This window comes from Rutidosis leptorrhynchoides, chromosome 3 (assembly GCF_046630445.1).
Source record: "Rutidosis leptorrhynchoides isolate AG116_Rl617_1_P2 chromosome 3, CSIRO_AGI_Rlap_v1, whole genome shotgun sequence".
NCBI classification, from domain to species: domain Eukaryota; kingdom Viridiplantae; phylum Streptophyta; class Magnoliopsida; order Asterales; family Asteraceae; genus Rutidosis; species Rutidosis leptorrhynchoides.
This window is the reverse complement of record NC_092335.1, coordinates 512102817-512122879: the sequence shown is the minus strand read 5'-3', so window position 1 is coordinate 512122879 and position 20063 is coordinate 512102817. Positions and strand designations below refer to the sequence as shown.

General features: G+C 34.4%; 1 pseudogene; it reads left to right on the top strand.

Moving 5' to 3' along the window:
• Window positions 1–11909: 11909 nt before the first annotated feature.
• Window positions 11910–20063, top strand: part of LOC139901859 (4-coumarate--CoA ligase-like 6) — a 34724-nt pseudogene continuing 26570 nt past the window's right edge.

The following is a 20063-nucleotide window of genomic DNA, read 5'->3' as shown; positions in this document are numbered from 1 at the left end:
TCTTGTATTGACGACCAATAATAAAAAATTGGGCCTGCCAAGGATATAATATGGTAAATGGGCCGCCGGGTGGCTAAAATTCTTAATAATAGTCGCGTGTGGGGTGGACTGATGAGTGATGACTGATGAGGTTTAAGGTTATATGAGTTTTGTATTTTCTTCTTTTACAGTAACTTTCTAACACCAGCTAACTGAACTCTCTTATAATTTGGTAGTAAAGACGTCATCAGGCCGGATTTGAGCTGGATTTAGGTAATTTCATATCTGAACCCAATTAAAAATACCCGGATTCAGACCCGCCAGGTCCCCATTTAGTTACTAACTAGTGAGTAAACAGGTTTTTTCACGGGTATTCGAGTTCTCATTTACGTACGAACTATCAGGTATATGGGTTTTCCCACAAATATTCGAGTATTTTTTCGGGTATACGGGTCAGGTAATCAGATTTACACGCTGGATTATTGGGTTTACGGGCCAGATATATGAACTCGAGTCTTTTTTCGCATATACGGGCCGGGTAATTGGGTTTGTGTCTAAAACCATCCACGGACCCGCGAATAAGTTAAAAATCATCCCCATACCCGGCCCTAGACCCATATGTCCGGCCCAAACCCGCCCTAAAATTATCGGGTTTTGGGTTTTTTGTTGGGTACGAGTTATTTTTTTGCCATCCCTATTCGATAGCGTCTTATACTATAAATCCTACAATTCCCAGGGATATAATGTAAACGATGACATATCATCAAATGATTATGGAATGGTCGACGCTCAAGGAATGTCAGGACCGCTTTAGCCCAACAACATGAGTCCATTGAGTTCTTTTATACTCTAACATCAATTGGTGATGAATGGAGGTAATCCATGTGATTATATGCACATATTATTTTCTTTTAGGGTTTAGGCTGCTAAATAGCCGTATACTTTTTTTTTTTCTTTTCAATGTAGACTATATACCGAAAAAAATACTAAGGTAGATCACATACTTTCAATGTAGACTATATACCGAAAAAAATACTAAGGTAGATCACATACTTTCAAATTGTGTATCGATGTAAACAAAAGGTAATCTGTTACCGGCTAAACAGGTTACTATATGTTTACATCGATACACTTTTTGAAAGTATGTGACCTACATTAGTATTTTTTGGGGTATATAGCCTACATTGAAACAAAACAAAAAAAAAAAATACAAAATCGATCAAGGATGATTCTCTCAACAAATTGACTTCAGATTAGTGAATCATAACATCAAACGAAGTTTCGTACATCATCATAACTGATAATCAACAACAAATTCATAGAGTTTGATCTCGAGTTCATCATTCACTGAAACCGTGCAGGATTTTAGCTCTGGATCAATCTGAGAGATTATAGCGAAATGTAAAAATACAGATGTGATCGAAATTTCTTCGTGAAACTCTCTGTAAATTTACAGATCTTAAATCGAAGAAATGAATCCGAATTTCGAAGTAAAAATTTTGGGAAAAAAAAGTCAAACGAACTACCTTATTTATTAGGTTAAAAAGTTAAGTTGGTTTAAATTAACACATATTTTCAAAGTTTGTGGCCTACACACTGGCATTTTTTAGAGTATATAGACTACATTGAAATATATATATATATATATATATATATAGATAGGAGTAACCTTAACTCTTTCTTTTATTATTATCTGATGTGAGACATTACTTTAAGGTTGATAAGAAATGCTCAACCGAATGAACGATCGAGTCAATAGGACCTTGTTGTACTATATGTGACAAAATTAGGAAATTTCCATTCAAAGAAATAAAATAACATTATAATATAATAAATCTCCATGATACTAATGAGCACCGGAAATTTGACATCTTGTAAAAGCGATAATTGTGTTATAATTTATTAGTAAGAATAGAACACATTAAGAATAGAACACATTAAATTCCTATTCAAGAAGGGTGTACATATCCTTACAATTAAGTGAGTATTTATAATACTAAAAGTTAACTGTACATTATTCGTTTTCATTTTCAATTATAGAGTAGGTGAAATAGTAATCAATAATTCATAATTTTACTGTGCAAGATTATCAATCATCTCCATTCATCTGCATGCGTATAAAATGAGAATCCATCCATATCGTAACACTCCCCCTTGGATGATAATTTTGTTTCGTTAGAGATCAACTAGTACTGCCTCGTTAAAAAACCCAGTGGAATAAAAACTTTAGTCAAGGGAAAAAGAGTGCAGTATAGAGTTGACTTCCCCTCAAGTAGACATCGCTGAGTCGTCACATCTTTTGAACTTGCCTCATCCCAATATTGTGAACGTGTGTTCTGAAAACAGCGGTTGACAGTGCTTTGGTATAAAGATCAGCAGAGTTGTTGATTGAACGTATCTCATTTTAATCTGGTTGTCTTTTACGAGATCTTGAGTATATGAGAAGAATCTGAGGTTTTCATCTGAAACTGTATCATCTAAATCTTTTATGTACAAGTTTAGCCCCTGTGATTTGTGTACAGTCTCCTTCATGGTTTGCTCAAACCCTTGTTTCAATTCCTATTCCCTTTTAGTCTTTTCTGAGCCTTACCAATATACCATTCTTTTCCATCAAACTTATGACCATTAAAACCGTCTATGGCATTGGTGCCTCGTCAGCATTTATATTTTTGTTCTGTCACTTTTGATACTCTTCTTTCATTTGTATTATGCAAGCTGCATTATCTTCATATATAGTTGTTGGTGAAGATAGTTGTTGGTCTTTTATAGCGTTCTAGTCCACAAGAATCAATAATGATTTGTGTCATTGATCTCAACCAAACACATTTTCGAGTAGTTTCATATAATGCAATCACTTCGTCATGATTTGATGATGTTGCAACAAGTGTTTGTTTTAAGAACGCCATGATTTTGTGGTACCTCCATTTAGGAATACATATCGAGTTTGAGATTTATCTTTATGAGGATTTGATGAATGACCTGGATATACATAATCAACCAAATCTTGTTTTGAAGTGTTAGAATAAAATAATTTTAAATCAGCAGTTCCTCAAGGGTATCAAAATATCTGCTTGATCCCATTTCAATGTCTTTTTGTAGGGGTTGAGCTGAACCTTGTCAACAAATTAACTGCAAAAGAAATGTCAGGTCTTGTACAATTTATAAAATACATAATAACCCCAATTGCACTAAGATATGAAACTTCTGATCCGTAAAGATCTTCATGATCTTCATAGGGATTAAATGGATCAGTGTCAATATTGAGTGATATATCAACCAATGATTTTGTCTTTAAAAATGTTTTAAAATCTTTTCGGTATAGTTTGTTTGATGTACAAGTAAACCATTAGGCATATGTTCAATTTACAATCCAAGGCAATACTTGTTTTTTTTTGTTTTTTTTTCAAGATCTTTCATTTAAATTTTTTTAGAAGTTGAATGATTTCATAGATCTCTTTATTTGTTCATATGATGTTATGATCATTGACATAAACAACTTACAATCACATATCCGGACATTGTTTTCTTAATAAGAACACATGTTCAAATAAGATTATTTGTATACCTTTTTTCTTATCAAGTAATCACTAAATCAGTTATACTATTGTATCAACCCATATAAAAATCTTTATGGTTCAATGGAATACATTTCTTTGGATTTTGCATTAGATGTTTCTGATACCTTAAACCCTTCATGGATATTCATGTATATATCACTATCAAGTGATTCATTTAAATAAATAGTAATAACATCCATGAGATGCATTTCTAAATTTTTAGAAACTGTCAGACTGTTTAATTATCTAAGAGTGATTGCGTCCATAACAGGAGAATAAGTTTTCTCATAATCAATTCCCGATCTTTGAGAAAAATCTTGAGTTACAAGTCTAGCTTTATACCTTGTAACTTCATTTTTCTCATTTCTTTTTCTAATAAAAAAAATTCATTTGATCCCATAGGTTTCACATATTTAAAAATGATCACGATTGACCCGAAAACTTTTCTTTTATTAAGCCATTCTAATTCAACTCGTATTGCTCCTTTCCATTGAGCCTAGCCAGGTCTATTTTGACATTAAATGACAGATTTTGATTCCAGGTCATCATCTTTATTCATGATGTCATATATGAAAAATTCTCATCAATATTTGTCATTTCGTTTCAGTTCCATAATATTAAATAATTTATTGCAGTTTATGTATTTACATCGTCAATATCCTCTGCAAAAGGAGTATTGATTTGTAGTTCTTCTTGAACATTTTATTTTACTTCATTATCAGCTGATTTTCCTTTTCGAGGATTTTTATCTTTGGAACCAATTGTTTTTCCAAGTTTCAGACGTGGCAAAAACTCATGAGTGACATTATTGCCAGCTTTTTGAATTTCAATTCTAGCTGAAGCATTTACTGTTGGTATATATGATTTAGTCACTCCTTTTTGTATCTGTAAATGCACCAGGTAATTTATTTGCAAGTTCTTGCATATGCATGATTTTTTTTTTTTTTTGAACTTTCTTTTCGCATCCTTTTGTACGATGATCAAGATATATTAATTTATGTTCACACCATGAAACATATTTTTCTTTATTTTTCATTTCTCCCACTAATATAGGGAACAACTTTTCATTATAATGACACTCAACAAAACGTGCCGTAAAAACATCACCCGTCATGGGTTCAATATATCTTATAATTGAAGATATTTCATATCCAACATATATTTTCATTCTTCTTTGAGGAACCATTTGTTGTGGTAGTGCAATTAAAAATACACTGCACAACCAAATGTTCTAAAATGGAAAATATTTGGCTCTCGACCAAAATTAAGTTGGTAATGGAGAATATTTATGACTTGCACTTGGTTTAATGCGAATTAATATCGCATCATGTAAATTTACATGTCCCCATATAAATATTGAGAGTTTTGTACTCATTTTCAATTGTCTAGTTATTAGCTGCAAGCGTTTATCTATTGATTCAGCTAAACCAATTTTGTGTATGCACATGAGCAACTGGATGTTCAACAACAATCCCTGCAGACATATAATAATCATTAAATGCTTGAGATGTTAGCTCACCAGCATTATCAAGTCTCATCTTTTTTAATGGTGTAATCAGAATAATGTGTTATTAATTTAATAATTTGTGCAAGAAACTTTGCAAATGCCATATTACGGCTTGATAACACACAAACATGAGACCATCCGCTGGATGCGTCTATTAGAACCATGAAATATCAAAATGGTCCACATGATGGATGAATTGGTCCATATATCCCCTTGAATTCTTTCAAGAAACATTGATGATTCTTTCTCAATGTGCTTTTCATTAATCACCATATGTGCTTTTCATTAATCACAATATGTGCTTTTCATTAATCACAATATGTGCTTTTCATTAATCACCATATGTGCTTTTTATTAATCACCATATGCGCTTTTCATCATATATCATTTTCACCATATGCGCTTTTAATCATACGTGCTTGCGCTTTTCATCATATGCACTTTTCATCATATGCGCTTTTCATCATATGCGCTTTTCATCAATTGTTCTTTTTATCATATGCGCTTTTCATCATATGCGCTTTTCATCATATGCGCTTTTAATCATATGCGCTGCGCTTTTCGGTGCTACATAGATATTTCTCATTATCTGTTATCATTTATTGATAATCATATACATTATGATATATATTAGAGAAACTTAACAAAATTCTCTTTTATTATTTGGAGAAAACAAGACATTATTTATTAAAAAAATTCGTACAATTTGGTAACATGAATTTTGCCTTTTCCGTTCCTTATATCAAGTTTGCAAGACCTGATATAGTATTTATGATTCATTCATTTGATTTAAATCAATGAAATATTTCTTATATTTGATCATAGTGTGTATGCTACCATTATCTACAATACATAGGTCTTTACACTTTACCCTATATTATATGTAAAAGAAATTGAGAGTGGAATTAATCAAGGATTTGTGGATCTAACTTTAATCAATGATACGGAGTATATTATGAGTACATGATACATGCTGGTTAAAAGTTACAATAACTTTTCTTATACTTGCATTTAAGTAGTTAAATAATTTTGTAAAGGTATTATTGAGAATTGTTACGGTTCATAAAATTTAAAGGATATGAGTGAGTGTCGAATAGAGAGAGGGAGGACTTTCTCTACTCTTTGGAGTGTCTCACTCGGGGTGAAGAAACGACTTCTCTTTATTCTAGGATAGATGAAGGATTTGTCTACGTCCTACGTTCCTCATACTCCACACATGTGAGATTAGATTTTGTTGTTTTATGTAAATAACTAGTACAAATTATTGGTGAAGTAATTATAGTGGTCAATTATTAAATACTCACCTTTCCCTAATCTTTGCCACAATTCACGCATCTTCTCGGTCCCATTTTAGATTGATGACAAACTTGGTCAAATTATTTATTATTAATGCAAATAAATACATATGGTGGGCTTGCAAAATTTAAGATGGGAACAAGATATTTTAGAATCAGTAATCCAACTTTTTTTTTTTTTTTTTGACTTTTCTCACCATCCTAGTCTTATATACATTCATAGCCCATCATCATATTACCCACTTCACATTTGATCATTCAAAAACATAGTATATCTATTTTAACTCTTTCTTCCACGATCATGAGCAGCTCCAAAAACCCATAACCATCGCCACCTTCATCATCGACCGTAACTACAGGTTTTGTAAGCTTGCTTTTACGAATGATTAATATATTTGCTTGTGTTTGGCAATTACAAAATTGATTTGGTGGGTATTGATGCAAACGGAAGAAGAAAAAGCCCATTTTGAGAGGATGAAGATGGAGGATGATCAAGAATAAAAGAAATGTTAAAGATACTGGAGTTGCTTACAAGGGTAGATATGGAATTACCACGCTGAATGAACGTGTGTGTTCAGAAGAAGTGAAGATGCTGAACGATTATGAGGAGTTGGTTCAATTCAGGGGTGATCTTTATTTAATCTTTATAATAATAAATGCATCTCTCTCTCTCTCTCTCTCACACCAAATACAACAACAAATCGTGAACAGATCATAGATCAGGAGCAAACCAAGTCACAAATTAGAATCAAAATATGGGTTTTGATAAACAAAGTCGCCAGACGAGTGTACCGGAAGAATAACCGACAGCGAACAATGGTGCGGCCCTTCCTACCGGAAGAATAACCGACGGCGAACAGTGGTGCGGCCCTTCCTATTTTTATTTATTTATTTATTTATTTTTTTCTTAAGAGTATATAAACAAAAATTCAATAAATTAAAAGAAATTATATGTGAACCACAACAAAAGGTGGATGTATGTTCTGTTTTCATAAAGACATCTAAATTCAAGTAGTAGCTAACTACAAAGGTAATCCTTAACCTAATATAAGTAAATTGGTCAAGTGTCGAGTACCACAAATGTGTTTTAAATATCAAAAAGTCATCTTACAATTTGTAGTCGTTATTATTATTTTTATTTATTTCTTTTTATCATGTGTTCATTTAGTAGACATTTAAATCATGTATAAAGTACCTGATGAATCAGTGGTGGAAGAACCCAAGCTAATAAATTCTTGATCAGAAGACACATACGAGGTTTCAAGATCTTCCAGTGGTGGAGGACGATGGCCGACGGGAGCTCTTCGTGCTGATAACGTGTTATAATTTAGTAGTAAGAAAGAACAGATTAAATTCTTATTCAAGAAGGGTGTACATATCCTTACAATTGAGTGAGTATTTATAATACTAAAAGTTAACTGTACATTATTCGTTTTCATTTTCAATTATATAGTATGTGAAATAGTAATCAATAATTTATAATTTTACTGTGCAAGATTATCAATCATCTCTATTCACCTGCATGCGTACAAAATGAGAATTCATCCATATCGTAACAAATTGAATATTAATTACTTGAGTTTGATTGTCTTAATGACTGAACTCATGTAGTTACAAAACATATTTACCAATTCAATGTCTTTTATAAAATATATACCATACTAATATACTTTCAAATTTCAATCCATATTTACATCCGAAAACGTTCCCATTATAATACGGTGTATATTTTTTTTTTCCCCACCCATTCAGTCACACCAAAAATTTATATTTGTGGATTTATTACCTCTATTTTTTTTTTTTTTTTTTACGTATTACTTCCACGATGTTCAAAACGTCACAAGATAATTTCATCAAACTTATATTTGGTACACTAAAAAGCAATTGAATTATTAGTTATAAATTACATACACATACATTAGTTGTAAAACGTTACTTAGTTCTTTATTTCTACTAAGCACATCGAACATTATGTGATCATGTGAACGTCGGTGTCTTTGACAATTCGATCGATCAAATGATCAAATTGATTGACTTGGTCTTTCCGCTTTTCAACAACATGATGATATCTACAAATTTGTTTGATTTGGTGTTTCCGCTTCTTAATTGACATGACAAGGTTAAGGTTAGTTTGATCGATCAAATGATCGAATGATATTCTATTCCATCACAAATCTTGCCTTTATGGTTAAATTTGAAGACTTATTATACATGATGCCGTTTTATTCCGTCACAAATCTTGCCTCACAAATAACAAAGTATCCAACAAGTTTTAGTGCAATAATTAGTTGATCTCCAAACAAAATAGTAAGCATAATTACTAATGATTTTGGTAAACGTAATAATGCATCTCTATAACATGAAAAAGCTGTTTAATGACACGAGTATTGTGGTAAATCTTCATTTTTTTTTGTTTGTATTTCATAACCTTATTTTTAACTGGTTTAAATTTGCACCTCTATTTAGCAAAATATTTATCTTAAAGGTAATGCATTTGACAACCTCTGTATATGCTGAGTAGCCTACGCATAACAATAAATAAAAAAGTGATCAAATTAAAACATTATACACAGGTACACACCCTAAATTGATTAATATATTATATATTATTTAGCATACCTTTTGATGTTGAGCAAATGGAGGGACAGAAGTCGCAACAAAAATTGCCACGGGATCGGGGGAGGATAGGGGGTGAGGAGACACGAAGGTATACGTGGAAGATGATGAAAATAATAGCTCTAGGGTTTTTTATGGTCTACAGTGTTCTATTTTTATTTTATTAGGAAAAATCTTTGATATATTTTCAAAAGGACATGGGTTTAGTAAATAAGATTTGCAGATACATGGGTTTGGTAAAAAATTCTGAGTATTACTTTGATATAGAAATAAGGTTCTCCTATTGTTTTTCTGATTTTTCGATCATGAGTATAATAAATTGATTTCGGCTGTTCCTTTTTGGCACACTAAGTTTAATTATTTGAGTGGTTTCAATTCCTCTGATGATCGTTGTCTATATTGATCTACTAAAGCGATTATTTTAGTACTATATTTCTAAGTTCGTGTTCAGTCTAATTTCATTTTAAGGATGTGTTTTGCAAAAATAGTTGGTTAATAGTTGGAGCTCATAGCTATAACTTAGTTTTTAAATTGATGGTTTGGAAAATGTAGATCATTGTCTAATCTTTTGCAAATTCTCGTTGGAACTATGGTCTCGGGTCTTCAATTGGTGCGTGGAAGCTTGGTGCATTCAACAACTTTAGCTTAAGTGAACTCTTGCGTGGTAACTCTAATGCTTCGGTTAGCTTCTCTTGTTTTGGAAAGAAGATTTGGCAAGCGGTTGAATGGGTCTGTGCTTACTACATTTAGAAGAATCGAAATTGCGTTGTCTTCAAAAACAAATCGTGGTCTCCTTCGGTGGCGCTTAACGAGATCCAAGTCAAATCGTTTGAATGGATTTCACATAGATCGAGAGGAAAAAATTCGACTGACTTTCTTGGCTAGATAATCCTAGTTGTTACTTAAATTTCATGTAACTTCGTGTTCTTACCTTGCAATCTCTGCAAGTTTTCCCTTGTAATCGTGTTTATGGCTTGTGCTTGTGATGGGGATTTGTCCCATTGCAATACTCTATAAGTTTGATTATAATACTATACCTTGCTTTTCAAAAAATAAAAATAAAAATAATAATAATAATTTTATAAGTGTGTATTGAAGTAGCTAAAACTAAAAATTTATAGTTGTAATTGACTAAAATAAGAGTGATAAAATACATGATAAGTGATAAAATACATGATAAATACTTATAGAGGGTAATTATGTAATTTATCACTTCATAAACTATGAACTTATATTAAAAGCTAATGCAACTATCCTCTTTTTCTAAAGCTTATTTTTTCATATATTTTAGAAATTTTGTTATAAAAAACTAAATTTAAGCTTTAATCATAAGCTACAAAATAAGCTTTGTTAGCGAACACACTATTAATATAATTATTACTTATAATATGGTATCTGTACAATAATTTCTAAATACTTCCTCGATCTCAAATTAAGTATTTAAAGTTTTTTTCTAATGTACTAATATAAACGTTCAATTTTAATTTCATACAATCAAAAGTAATTTTAGTAGGTCAAAATAAAATTAGATTGATTAAAAGTGAAATCCTTATATTTTTTAACTTTGTTTTTTTGAGGTAAAGATAACAGAATTGTATGATCAAGGTTTTCTTTCACCAATAATTATAAAAATCGAACAAAAACACAACCAAAATGATATTCCTAGACTCGAGAGTCGAGACTAAAATCAAACTAACAATCACTCGCTATCTGCAAACAACCTTAACCGGGGCCTAAACTAACAAAGCAACCCGGACAACAAAGGATCAAATAAACAAGCAAACTAGAAACAAATCTAAAATTGTTGAACTTTGTGAATATACCAGCTGCCACCACAAAATAAACATCTAGACTACGTCAACTATTGTAGACTTGTAGAAAATGTTTGAGGTTAGCATGACAGTTATAACAGTATTATTATTTAAATTATACATGTTGATGTAAACAAGCAGGGTGATCAGCCGCGCATTGCGGCGGCCACCCCATGTTGTTTACAGAATACCTCTTTTGTATTATTTAACTATATAATAAATTTTTAATAAAAATATTTTAAAGATGAGCATAATATAATCTAAGAGACAATAAGTCGTTTTAGACAAACGAAACACTTACTTATTTCAATTGTAAACAACACGTAATATCGTTTTTGTTTTATCTTTTTAGTTAGATTACTAACTATTTGTATATATGTTATAATGCGGGTAAAAAAAAGAGTTATTTAAGATGTTTTTTACAAAAAGTTGAAGTTTTTTCCTTTCGTTTATATATGACTATTAATGATAATGATTAATTTTTGTGAAGAACAAAGATAAAAGTGGTCAAAGAAAATGAGAGTGATTAAAATGAAAAATTAAATTCGATGAGATAGTGAGAAGATTGAAGTAGAAAGGAAAAAAGTTTAGGAAAAAAGTTTCGGAAAAAGGAGAAAGTAAGAACTAAGAACTAAAAAAAATAAAAAAAAATTGATAAGCCCTGGAGCATTAGTCAGTTATACCAATTGGTCAACCACTGAACCATTGCTTACTTTTGTTTATAACAGCACCAAAGTAAATATTAAACCTGCAAATTTATATATAATGGCTGGGACAAGAGAATAGATCGGTCCAGACTCCAGAATGTTGTAGAGAATCAGAGAAACAACCAACAAATATCTAAGGAGGTAAAAGACCAAAATACCCTTTCTTAATTAAATATTGAAGTGAACAGTAAAAACATACTTTATATTGAATATATTTATAATTACTACATAATTAATTTTACTTTTCAAAAAAAGTTGCAACCAATTTTGCTTACAATAATAAAATGTTTTTAACAATTAATTTTCAAGCTTGGATAGCATCTAAAGATTATATATATCCCTCACATCACCTTTCTTTAATATACCATCCACCACAATATAAACCAAACCTACAAGATAATCATCTTCTTAATTTTCTGTAACCGTTCTTAAAAAAAATGGAAATCTTCAAAGATTCTTATAAGCAAAAACAAACTACTAATGTTCCTAAATGGTATTCTTTAGAAACAGGAATTTACAGCAGCAAACACACACCAATTAACCTCCCTTCACACCCTTTTACTGATGTTGTCCCACATATTTTCACACAAACACAATGGCAAAACATCCTTCATTGACGCCTCAACCAGTTTATCGTTATCGTACGCACAACTTCAACCACTGGTTAAATCCATGGCTAGTGGGCTCCACAACCAAATGGGCGTTCGAAAAGGCGACGTTGTGTTATTAATTTTGCCTAATTTTGTCCACTTTCATATCATTTTCTTAGGTATTTTGTATCTTGGTGCTATAGTTACAACAATGAATCCTCTTAGTAGTCATTCAGAGATCAAAAAACAAACATCTGATTGAAAAGTTAAACTTGCTTTCATTTTGTCTACCAAAGTTAAAGAATTAAGTACATTAGGCATTGTTTCAATTAGCGTCCCACAAACCGCAAACTTTAACCCTAATCATTACGAGTTTTCGCTTTTTCACCAATTGATTTCACACAATTACAACTCACTACCACCTCGAACCATTAGCCAAAACTGTAACATCGTACTTTTTTTTTTTAAATCACAGCGGAAACATAATTATTATATTTACATACCAAATTAAGTAATAAACTTACGACATGGTTATTACAGTTATTCAGGTGTTACGTTATTACAAAACCATTTATATAATGTATTAAAAACGAACATCAGAGTAAGCGTATCAAACATAACCAACATATGTATTCTTCTCCCAAAACCCAACCAAACAACGCATAACCTGCAAGGGAGGAACTGTGGGGATTAGCACAAGGCTAAGTGAATGGCACAATCCTAACAGGTATAAGCATTAAGCATCAAGCTAGCCAATACACAAACAAGGTCTCGATAACAAGAGGATCGGCGGCCTGGCCGGGCCCTTAACTCCAACTGATCAGGCTGGAGTATACCGATAATTCCAATTACTGTCTCCCTCGCATAGTATCCAGATGCAGGGGGTGCATCGTTCAACTATACTACGTGAATAGTAATTCCTGAACCAGAAAGACTCATTTCTGCCTCTTGCCCAACTTACAAATTTGGCATAGCTACAAAACCATAGCTACCCCACATGTAAGCCAGTTGCCGCTACAAAACCCGCAATTGGCAATATCAATTACCGGACTACTAACCCGTAGCCGGCATCCAAGGTGGCCACAACAAGTCACATAATATAGCATAGTATACCATATACTAATTATTCAGGTGAGTAAGTGATAATGCTAAAAAGGAACATATATTTCATAGCAATATCCTTCCAATATGTAAAGCTTTTAGTTGTGATTGTTCTATTTTTAAGTAATAATCGTTTATATTAAATAAGTGCGAAGACAAAAGAAGAAAATGAAGATTTAAAGACGCAAATGACCAAAAAGCTCAAACGTACAAGTTACAATCCAAGTGGTTCAATTTATTGATGAGAAACGTCTAAAAATTGACAAGAGTACATACCGCGAAACGCAAAGTACAAGATATTAAATCATACGAAAAGTCGTTCGAGAAACCGAAACCGAGACATAAACCGGGCGTAAATGTACGAGACAACGGAGCCAAAATTACAAGTCAACTATGCACAAGAATATAATATAATATATAAATAATTATATAAATTATATTTATATATTATATTTATATATTAAATAAATAAGTCGACAAGCTAGGAAACAAAAGTTGGTGAGCTGGATACTGAACCTCCACGATCGCGGAGCTGCATAGGGTAAAACCTCCACGATCACGGAGCTGCCAAAATCAGAATTTGCCTATAAAAGGCACGAGCTTCTGCCGAATCCATTACACCATCCACAATATCTATACTCACTCTGTGATAATATATATTATATTATATATATATATATATATATATATATATATATATATATATATATATATATATATATATATATATATATATATATTAGTTTAGTTTTATATTAGTTAGTTTGGGTAATGTAAACGGTTATTTTACAGGTTTTAAAGTCGGAGCTCTGTCCCTGTAACACTACGCGATTAATGATCACTGTAAGCTAAATTCTCCTTTTTAAATTAATGTCTCGTATTTAAGTTATTATTATGCTTATTTGAGCCGAAGTAATCGTGAATGTTGGGCTAAATATTAAGACGGGGTTATTGGGCTTTGGACCATAATTGGGGTTTGGACAAAAGACCGACACTTGTGGAAATTGGACTATGGACTATTAATGGGCTTTATATTCGATTAACTAAATGATATCTTGTTAATTTAATGTAGAGATTTACAACTTGACGTATTTATATATAACCACATACGCTTGATCGGGTACGGTAGGCGGGATGTAACATCCCACCTTTTTCCGTTTTCTTTTCCGTTATACTAATTTAAACTCCGTTATATGTTTATAACATCTCCCGTTAATACGCGTTTTAAAATATTCCGTTTAGGTATTTTCCGCACCCGACTACAAACTCGAGGGACTAAAATTGACACGGGGCAAACTAGTTGACTAGGTCACCTAGTCTACCCCAATTACCACCATTCAACCATCTCTCACTCTCTCCCTCTTTCTCTCTAGCAAGAACACACCCAATTTCCAAATTCATTCAATCATCATCTAAATTCGATCTAGGAGGCTTACAACAAAATAAACTACATATTTGGAATCCTCTCTTCATCCTCTTCAATTTGATACCAACTTCATCTCATTTGGGTAACTTTCTAAAATCACTAATTTTATGTGTTCTTGAGATTTTTGAGTTATAAAGTTGTTAATTAGTGTCTATGGCTCATTGTGATGTCGTGTAAGTAATTTGTATGCTCGATTTGTTGTTTTTGGTGTAACTAGTTCATTATGAAAATTACTTGCTAAATCCTTGATTTTGGATGATCAAAGGTTATTAGATTGTTAATGTGCATGTTTTAAAAGTGTTACTAGTATCATTAGCTTCATTTGGATGTAAAGATTGATCTAAGAAACCTCTTAAACTTGATTATGAAATTTGGTGATTTTTGGTTTGGGTTTCATGAACTAGGAATGGATTTTTGATGCATTAAATGACATGAAATGTTAATTGTAAGTGTTAGGTTGTGTTGTATGCTTAATTACCTTCGAAACGGCATATTGTTCATGTAATTTGGCTATCGAATCATTAAATGGCGTTTATGACTCGTATGCATTGAATGAGGAGCATTGATTGCGGTTTTTGGTTGTTGTAAATGAAAGTTTGATTGATAAAAAGTGCATAGTTGCGTTCCTTGTCAAAATACCTTTCCGGTGATATAAAATGCATGCCTTGAATGTTTGCGGTTTGTAAATTGTGTTGGGTTGAGTTTTGATTCGTGCACTTAGGAGTTTCAGCAACCAGGGCCTGGAAACACCTCAGGACGCCGTCCAGATACCCAGGACGACGTCCCACTTTTCTAACCTAGACGCCGTCTAGGAATTGGGGACACCGTCCCACTCTTTTAATCGAGACGCCGTCTAGCCATTTGGGACGCCGTCCCATTTGGCTAAAACTGGCTGTTTGCTTTGGTCATTTGACATGAAAATGTTTGCTATGCTACGGACCTCCGATTAACATGAAACTTGGCCAACATGCTCATATATGATTATATAACTTAGAAAAATTGTCGGATATCCAACCCGACCCCGTTGACTTTTCTGTTGACTTTGACCCGACCAAGTTGACTTTTAATCAAACTTAACCAAATAATTGTGCAATCGTTCTAACATGTTTTTATACTTGTACCTTGCATGAAACATGACAATCTGATTCACATGCTATTAGGATCGAGTCTTAACGAGCCATAGGACTAATTGAACATCTTTGACCTATCGTGTTTACCGTTATTGATACAAACCTATTGTTTAGGTCAAGACTAGCATTGTTCTTTGCACACGTTTACTTGTTGAAGTACTTTACTACTCGTGCACTCAAGGTGAGATCATAGTCCCACTCTTACTCTTTTTGAACTTACATTTGGGATGAGAAAACATAAACATTTCTTTACTAAGTGAACACAAGTACAGGAAAAACAAACATTCTACATACGAGTTTAGAACAAAATCCTCAATTCGATTATCATTAGTTACACTTGCCGGGTGTAAGCGAGAACTTATGTTGTATGGATCCATATGGGTTTGACAAACCCTCATTCAAACGGTTCGCTACCGTTTACGAATGAAATATATTTTCGAGAAACAGTGTATGTTCTAGCACTAAGTGATGGGGTTCAATGGAAGGAAATGTTAAGCATTGATAATTGGGTGCTCGTGAAACAAACTTTTGGAATGTATTACTATTATTTCATTGATGCAAATCTTGTGGTTCACTTGTACTTACTTACTTAAACCTATGATTTCACCAACGTTTTCGTTGACAGATTTCTATGTTTTTCTCAGGTCCTTGAACGATACATGATACATGCTTCCGCTCATTATTTTGATACTTGCATTGGATGTCGAGTATACATGCATACATGGAGCGTCTTTTGGATACTTTTAAATTGTGTCGCATAAGTTTCATTTGTACTTAAAACTTGGTATCGTAACTTGTGGTGGAACTATTCTTGTAAAACTTGAACAACCTTTACATTTGAAATGAATGCGACATATCTTTTGGTCAAACGTTGTTTTAAAGACTTATGACCACGTAACGGGACCTAAGTAGACGGCGCCGTCAATGACGATTTGGTCGGGTCGCTACAGATGGTATCAGAGCGTTGGTTGTAGGGATTTAGAGTTCATTAGTGTCAACCCCGAGTCATAGTGTACATTGATGAGTCTAGACTACAACCGGCATATAGACTTGAAGTAGGAATTACTTGACTACTTGTGCATTTATACTCGAACGCTTCTACTCATATCTACTCTTAGTTCATCTTAATCTCACGTTGTTTAATTTGATTGACACGCCACCTTGACTTTATAGAATAATGTCGAATGCACATATGAATCAGGGTAATATAATTTCCGGGATTATATTACGGTGACTCATATGAACGTTCCGACATTATGACATAAAGAATTTAAGGCGAGTCGAGGAAAAACTTCTCTTTATCTTTATTCTATATCACGGTTAGTATTATTGAGAATACTAATCAATGATATTCTTGTGTCTTGAAGGAACAATGGCTCCTCGTCGTGTACGCCGCAATGAAACTCCCGAACAAGCTCTCGAACGGATGATAGCTACCGCCGTAGATGCGGCCATGGCCGGTCAGTCATCCAACAACAATAATAATAACAACCACAACAACAACAACAACAACAACAACAACAATGGAGCCGGAAACTCAAACGAGGGATGCTCCTATAAAGCTTTCATGGGGTGCAAACCTCACACTTTTGATGGAACCGGGGGACCGGTCGTGCTCACCCGATGGTTTGAGCAAACGGAAGCCGTCTTTAGCATAAGCGGTTGTCGGGACCAAGACAAGGTCAAATACTCCACTCACACTTTCTCCGGAATTGCTCTAACATGGTGGAACACCTATGTTCAATCGGTGGGTACCGATGAAGCTCATGCCCTCTCTTGGGCCGATCTAAAGGAAAAGATGATTGTTGAATATTTTCCGCGCGAAGAAACCCGAAAGCTTGAGGAAGAACTAAGAGCTTTGAAAGCGGTCGGAAACGATCTTAAAGCTTATAATCAACGCTTCGCCGAACTATCCTTGATGTGTCCTAATCTTGTTAACCCCGAATCTCAAAGGATTGAGCTCTACATGCTCGGTCTTCCAAAAAGCATCAAACAAGGGGTGATGTCATCCAAACCCACTACTCATCAAGCCACTATGAACATGGCTCGCCAACTAATTGAAACGGTTGACGAAATCGTAGTGCCGGCTCCTAAGGCCGAGGACAAGTCGGGTGGCAACAAAAGGAAATGGGAAGCCACTCCATCAACCAACTACAACAACAACACCTTCACCAAAAAGCCCGTCAACAACGACGGCAAGAGGGGTTATGCCGGGAACCTACCTCTTTGCAACAAATGCAACAAACATCATTTTGGTGAATGTGGCAAGTTAATTTGCCACCGGTGCCAAGGAGTTGGTCATAAGGCCAACGATTGTAAAAGTGCCACTCCCGTTGCTCGAAAGTGGCCCAATGCACCAAAGACGGGCACTTGTTACGAATGTGGTCAAACGGGTCATTATAGAAATGCATGCCCAAAGAAGAAAGCCAACCCCAACAACCGAGGCCGAGCCTTTAACATCAACACCGAGGAAGCCCGAGATGACAATGAACTAGTCACGGGTACGTTTCTTCTCAACAACTCTTATGTTACTTGCTTATTCGATTCGGGTGCCGATAAATGTTTTGTGTCGAAGACTTTAACTCCTACCCTTTGCACTCCACCACACCCTTTAGATACTACTTATTCCATCGAAGTGGCCGACGGAAAACTCTTAAGTGCCGACACATATTACCGGGGGTGTACTTTGAACATTTTGGGTAAGGAATTTGAAATTGACTTGATACCCATGGAACTAGGAAGCTTTGATGTAATAATCGGTATGAATTGGTTAGTCAAAACGAAATCTCACATTCTTTGTGATCTTAACGCAATCCGAATTCCTATCGAGAATGGTGAACCTTTGATCGTCTATGGCGATAAGAGTTGCACCGGACTCAACCTCGTTTCGTGTATTAAAGTTAGAAAACTACTCCGTAAGGGTTGTTTTGCGATCCTTGCTCACATTAAGAAAGTCGAGTCCGATGAGAAGCACATCGATGATGTGCCAATTGTTAGTGACTATTCCGATGTATTTCCCGACGAATTGCCGGGTCTTCCGCCTCATCGACCGGTTGAATTCCAAATCGATCTTATTCCGGGAGCCGCACCCGTAGCGCGTGCACCATATAGACTCGCTCCATCTGAAATGCAAGAATTGCAAAGTCAAATCCAAGAACTACTTGATCGTGGTTTTATCCAACCTAGCCATTCACCTTGGGGCGCTCCGATTTTGTTTGTTAAAAAGAAAGACGGATCCCTACGAATGTGCATTGATTATCGTGAACTAAATAAATTGACGGTTAAGAACCGATATCCTCTTCCTCGCATCGATGACCTCTTTGATCAACTACAAGGGTCTTGTGTATATTCGAAAATCGATCTCCGCTCGGGTTATCATCAATTGAGGGTTAAGGGGGAAGATGTCTCCAAAACCGCTTTCCGAACTCGTTATGGTAGTTATGAATTCCTTGTCATGCCATTTGGTCTCACTAACGCACCGGCGGTGTTCATGGATCTTATGAACCGCGTGTGCAAACTGTATCTCGATAAATTCGTTATTGTGTTCATCGATGACATATTGATCTATTCTAAAAATGAAGAAGAGCACGAACAACATCTCCGACTCGTGCTTGAACTTTTAAGACAAGAACAACTCTATGCCAAATTCTCCAAGTGTGAATTTTGGTTAAAGGAAGTTCAATTTCTTGGTCATGTTGTAAGTGACCAAGGTATTAAAGTCGATCCAACGAAAATCGAAGCCATTAGCAAATGGGAGACTCCTACTACTCCTACTCACATTCGTCAATTTTTGGGTCTCGCCGGGTACTATCGTAGATTCATCGAAAACTTCTCTTTGGTTGCACGTCCTCTAACCGCATTGACTCACAAGGGAAAGAAATTCATTTGGGTGACCGAACATGAATCCGCATTCCAAATCTTGAAAACGAAGCTAACCACCGCTCCTATCTTGTCACTTCCCGAAGGCAATGATGACTTTGTTGTATATTGCGATGCCTCAAAACATGGTTTTGGGTGTGTATTGATGCAACGAACGAAAGTCATTGCTTATGCTTCTCGACAACTCAAAATTCATGAACGAAACTATACGACACATGATCTCGAACTCGGAGCCGTTGTCTTTGCACTTAAAATGTGGAGACACTATCTTTATGGAACCAAGAGTACTATCTTCACCGATCACAAAAGCCTTCAACACATTTTCGATCAAAAGCAACTAAACATGAGACAACGAAGGTGGATTGAAACCTTAAACGATTACGATTGCGAGCTTCGTTACCATCCCGGGAAGGCAAATGTAGTAGCCGATGCCTTAAGTCGAAAAGAAAGAGCGGTGCCTCTTCG